Raw genomic sequence first — 5636 nt, 5'->3', positions numbered from 1 at the left:
TTGAGCTCACTTTGTAGCCCAGGCTGGCCTTGAACTTGCAACGATCCTCCTGCCTCAGCCTCCCAAGTGCTGGAATTACAGACGTGCGCCACCATACCTGGCTCTTCCTCTTTTCTTGAATTCCTCCTTCTCTCCCATTCCATCACTCTCTCTCCAGTAGCCCTTCACTCAGAACCAAGATTTCCTCTTCTCTTCCAGGTTCCGCTAGAGAGTGTCTAAGTCTTTGTGACAAACTGATGACCTAGTGGGCAGCAGGCATAGCTCCTGGGACCAAAAAAAAAAAGTCATGTCATATCCTAAAGGCCTATGTGGAAGAAAGTGCTAAATGAGCCAAGGGAAAGTTAGGGTTCACTGAACCGTGAGCCCACATGCCCAACAGACAGGACTGAGAGAAGAAGCCCTCCACCAGAATCCCTCCATTCTGGTTCTGCTGTGTGATCCTGGATCAGTTGCTGCCCCTCTCTGAACTTGCGCCACTATAAAAATAAGGCGTTGCAGCCGGTGTTTTTTGAAGCAATGAGATTCTCAGACATTGTAGCAGTTGTGTAAACAGGGAGGGGGACTGGGAGCTCTGGGAACCTCCCTAGAGCCATAAAAGCCCCCTCCCCAGGAGCTCCCCAGAGCCTCCCTCAACAGCTTCCTCCCCCTCCCAAGAGGGCTAGTCTGGGTTGAAGCACCAGAGGCCAACAGCCCCTCCTGCCCCTCAACACATATAAACACATGTGCTCCTCCAAGATCCAGCTACTTCCTCTGCCCTCTCTGGCCCTCAGTATCCAGGCTTGTGTATTTAGGGGCTCGAATTTGGGCTCTGTGCCTCAGAGCAGTCTATGTGTGCACTGTCTGTCTGTCCATCTGTCTGCCAACAGCCTGCAGGCGCCAGCAGGGGAGGCAGCAGCGGGGAGGTGGGGGTGGGGAAGGAGGTAGAGTTGACAAGTTCCAATGTCTGGCTTTCCCTCCTGGAAACCCCGAGCTGGGGCTGCCCCCCCCTTCCCTTCCTGTCTCTCTCGCTCAAGCACGTCCCTCCTAAGAGCCCCTCTCTGCAGACACCCCCAGTGGAACCAAGCCCAGATTTGCTGCCAAGAAGGCCGACATTTCTTAGACTTGCCACGTTAAAGGGGCCTGCGCAGGCACGCACTCAAATCCTCCCCGCCTCCCAAGTCCTCCTCCTGTGCACATTCAGGCGACCTGAAACACACAAAGACACGGTTGGACACAGCGGCCACCTGTGCACACAGGAGGTAGCACGTGGAGTGCATCTGACCCCAGGCTCACAGACAAGCACAAACACAGCCACGTACTCCCTCCCCCTTCCTGCACTCAGCTTCCCACACCTCAGCACGCGGTTTCCAGCACCCGCCGCTCACAGACACGCACAACAGTCACACACAGGCCTTTGGTACAGAGAAACAAGTGCAAACCCGCAGCACAGTCTCCCCACACGGTGCCATCAGCATCACCCCCACCGCCGGCACCAGCACCGCCACTGCCCTGTAAAAATGCAGCCGCAGAAACACAATGCCCGTGCCGCGAGCTTCCTTGTGCACACAGCCAAGTATACAGAGCCACACACAGTGTTCGTGCATCACCACCAGGAACCACGCTTGCAATGTCCGCTGGGCACGAAGATGCCGCATGCCTGCCCCCTGGACACCCACACTAGTCCACATGGTTACACAATGTCTTCCTGGGCACCGAGGCGTGCAGCACTCCCACATGCACACACCATTGTGACCTCTTGTGTGCACAAAGGCAAGCCTATACCCACAGTTCAGTCCTTATCCTCTTGTACACTATGACAAATTCACAGGGGCTCTCAACACACCCACACATATACCACTAGGGCCCATCTCCTGACTCTCTGTGCATAACTAGATTCCTTGTCAGTGGTGCAAACATTGCTAGATACATTTCTCTGTACACAGCTTGTGTTCAACCTCAGGGCACACACAGCTCTTCTTCATGCTTACACACACGCACAGTGGTTGTTTTTTATTTTTTTTTGTACCAGGAATCGAACTCAGGACCTTGTACTTGCCAGGCAGACACTTGTGCTGCTGAACTATATCCCCAGCCCCACACAGTGGTTTTTTTATGTTCACACAAGCAAGAACATAGTATGTGTACGCTGAAACAAACAAGGACTCACAAATTGCCCCCAACACGCTCATCCACACACACATATGTGCATGCATGTTCCCATGGGGACAGACCCAGCTGCCTGAACCTTACTGTCAGACATTGAAACCCCTGGTTCCCAACTGCAGCCTCCTGCCTCCCTCCCTTGGCTGGTGAGATTGGGGAAAGGGATGGGAAGGCTGGGGGCTGGCCCAGCCCTTGTTCCCTCTCTCCACCGGCTGGCTTGCTCCCTCCTGTCTGGCAGAGTCAGCCAGCCCAGCCCCGGCTCCAGCAGCCCTGGCTGCTCTGGGCAAACTCTCGGCGGGTTGGTCTCGGCTGATGCCGCATCAGCAGCAGCAGCAGCAGGGGCGAGAAGGCTTCGGGCGGCTGCCAACGTGGCAGACGGCGGGCAGGGAGGCAGGAAGGAAGCTGGGCCCATTCTGCGCCCACTCACTGGGGGAGACAAAACCAAGGGGCTGGATGAGCAGGCGAGGCAGCTGGGCAGGGGGACCTTGTGCACAGCCTGGGCTCTGGGCCCACATTGGCCCTATACTTGCTGGGTGACCTTGAACAACTTGTTCCCCCTTTCTAGTCCCATTTCCTCCTTCAGCAAGTGAACAGTCTGGACTGGACACTTACAGCTCTATATCCTTGCATCCAATTCTGTGTCAGGAACTCACAGGAGGGAGACAGAAAAATGCTCCACTTTTGTGCAGAGAACACTGACAAAATGTTTTCATTCTACAAAGGTAGTGCCATTTTATAGACAGGAAAACTGAGGTTCAGAGAGGCCAAGTGATGTAACCAAGGTTACCCAGCAAGTGAACAGCAGAGAGGAGATTTCTGATTCAGTCCTAAAATGAATGCTGCCCCCTCCATCTTCCAGCTATCCCATGCCCTGACTACTTTCTCAGTCATCCCCTCACCCACATCTCGGCCCTGGGCCCCATCATAGCCACCTGGATCCGCCCTGGGGAGTCAGGGTGCAAAGGCCAGACAGGCCTCCCACCAGCATTCCAGCTGCCACTGGGAACACAGCTGTCAGCAGGGCTGAGAGAGCCAAAAGCTGCCTCCTGAGCAGGCCCACATAATTGGTACATTGTCAGCTCAAAAACAGAGCTGCTGTGGGATCTTGGGCTGCCCTGGGCCTCAGTTTCTTCATTTGGCTGTCTGTCATGCGTTGGACTAGATAATTTCCAAGGGCCTTTTTAGCTTGGTGAGTTGCCTTGGGTGTGGCCAAGGAAAAAGGGAAAACACAGACGGGGGAGGCAGCTGTACCCATGTCCCCAGCCAGCCACAGCACGCCTCAGGTGTCTGGAGCTGGGAACCTGGCCTCTGTCTCACCTGCAGGCTGGGTGGCATCTGCATCCTCTCTGAGGCCCACCTAAGGGAGGGGCTCCTGAAGCATTTGCAGGAAGGATGGTGGGACAGACCGACGGACCCACAAAAGTGTGAAGGAGAGAAGGGAAGAGAGGCACGGAGCACTGCTCCAGAGCGTTAAGGAGGAAGCAAGAGGAAAAGCAGAGGGAGGCTCCCCGCTCCCCACCTCATCTGTTTACTGCACAGCTCCTTCCTGCAGCTTGTGCCGCCCAGCCCTATTGGCCTCAGCCTGTGGGGAGGACAAATGTGGGACAGATACAGGAGGGTGGAGCATATGCAAGCTCTGTCCTAGGGACGATGGAGGATGTATCCAGCTGGTCTGTAGGAGTAAAGCAAGGCCTCTGGGAGGAGGTGGCGCAGGTAGTGAGTTTAGATGTCCCAGACGAGTCAACCTGCTTGTGAGTCTGCTTGTGCGCTTCTTTGTGTGCCTGTGTGCACACACACGGACAAACACGTAACAATTCTTATCCCCATTTCACAGGCAGGGAAATCAATGCTCAGAGGTAGAGAGACAGAGCCAGGCCTGCACCCAGGCCTGCCTGACTGCAAAGCCAGTGTTTTGTGTGCTATGCCATGCTGCCTCCCTAAGGAGTGAATTGCTAATGGTGGCATTTCAGATGTAGTGACAGTGCTCTGGGAAGAGGTTCTGGACAGATGGTTCCCAACTGGGCCCCTGCCTCAGGCTAGCAGAGCAGAGGGTTGTCAGGGCAGGCGAAGCACACCCCCCTCCGTTCTGCTAGTGTGTGGGATGCAGGCAGGTCCCCTCCCGACTCCTCACCATCCCCCTCCAGCCCTTTGGCCTTGCCTGGGTGACCTGCATGAGCTCAGCTTCCCAGCAGCCCTGCGGAGGAGTCAGCCTGGGCAGAGGCTGCCTCTGCCCTCGCTTGGCAGTGCCAAGGGAGGCGGGGCTGCGGAGGGGTGAAGGTGCCTTCTAGCCACCAGAGCTCCATCCTGACCCCTTCCCAGGTGCCCCCAGGGTTTGCTGCAGAGGCCCAGGGTGGGATGGGTGGGATGGAGCTGGGTGATGTGGGCATGGTCAGGCCCATCCCTGTTGCCGCAGCCTTGTTGAGCTGCCATTAACAAGTGGCCGGAGGTTGCCGTGTCTCCATGGAGACCAGACAGTCAGTGCGGCTCCGGGGTGAGGGCCGTGATTAGTGAGTGTCAGCTTTGCCAGCCCTGCTCTTCCCACCGCCCGCTGCTGGACTTGAGACAACAGGCCTGAGGCGGGGGAGCATTCTGAGGGGGTTCAGGGCCGTCGCAGGGAAGGAGCGCCCAGGCCCAGCCCCAGGTGCTGTGTCTTTGTCTCCCCCAGCGGATCCTCAATTCCCCTCCTCTTGTCACCTGGTTTCCTTCCCCAATCCATCTTCCACACAGCCACCTGGGTGAGCTTTCTAAAACACTGAATCCTGACAGTGCCTATCTTAAGAATGTTCCACGGCTCCCCATGCCCTGGAGGCTGAGTCCAATTCCTTATCGTGTCATTCCAGGCATTCATTCATTCATTCATTCATTCAAAAAATTTTCTTGGTACTTAGAATTGAGCCCAGAGAGCAATGAGGCACATTCCCACCCCTTTTAAAATTTCAAAATTTCAAGACAGGGTCTCACTCAGTTGTCCAGGCTGGGCTCAAATTTCCTTCTGCCTTAGGCCTTCAAGTTCAAAAAACATTCTTGAGCACCTCCATGTGTTAGGGAGGCTGACAGGTATACACAGGGAAATGAGCAAGATCTCTGCTTTCATGGGACTTCCAGTGTAGTGAGGGGGATTCACTGTAAACAGAACACAAATGAAGAGATACAATTGTAACGCTGGGGGCTGGGAAAGAGATGAAGAGAGAGTGTTGGTAGAGAATAATTTGTAGGTGGCTTCACTGAGGAGGCAACGTTTTGAGAGAGTTGAAGACATTTCCTTCCTTTCTACCTTCCTTCCTGCCTCTCTTCCTTCCTTTGCAGTACTGTGGACTGAATTCAGGGTCTTTGCGTTGAGCTACATCTCTATCCCTTTTCATAAATTTTTATTTTGATTTTGAGACAGTGTCTTGCTAAGTTGTCCAGGCTTGCAATCCTTCTGCCTCAGCCTCCCAGAGTGCTGCTGGGATCACAGGCGTGTGTTTCCACATTCCACTAAATTTTGGACACAG

At 54.9% G+C, this 5636-nt stretch overlaps 1 long non-coding RNA gene across 2 annotated transcripts in view; it reads right to left on the bottom strand.

Moving 5' to 3' along the window:
* LOC106149730 overlaps positions 1-3647 on the bottom strand; it is a 10384-nt gene extending 6737 nt beyond the window's left edge. For both annotated transcript variants that reach the window (XR_001236066.1, XR_001236065.1), the window contains exons 1-2: positions 3460-3647; positions 98-264 (exon numbers count right to left, since the gene is read on the bottom strand). This is a non-coding gene — a long non-coding RNA (uncharacterized LOC106149730). The remainder of the gene's footprint in view (positions 1-97; positions 265-3459) is intronic.
* Positions 3648-5636: the final 1989 nt, after the last annotated feature.

Source organism: Chinchilla lanigera, unplaced genomic scaffold, assembly GCF_000276665.1.
Source record: "Chinchilla lanigera isolate Chin_1 unplaced genomic scaffold, ChiLan1.0 scaffold00051, whole genome shotgun sequence".
NCBI classification, from domain to species: domain Eukaryota; kingdom Metazoa; phylum Chordata; class Mammalia; order Rodentia; family Chinchillidae; genus Chinchilla; species Chinchilla lanigera.
This window is presented reverse-complemented; position numbering and strand designations above follow the sequence as displayed.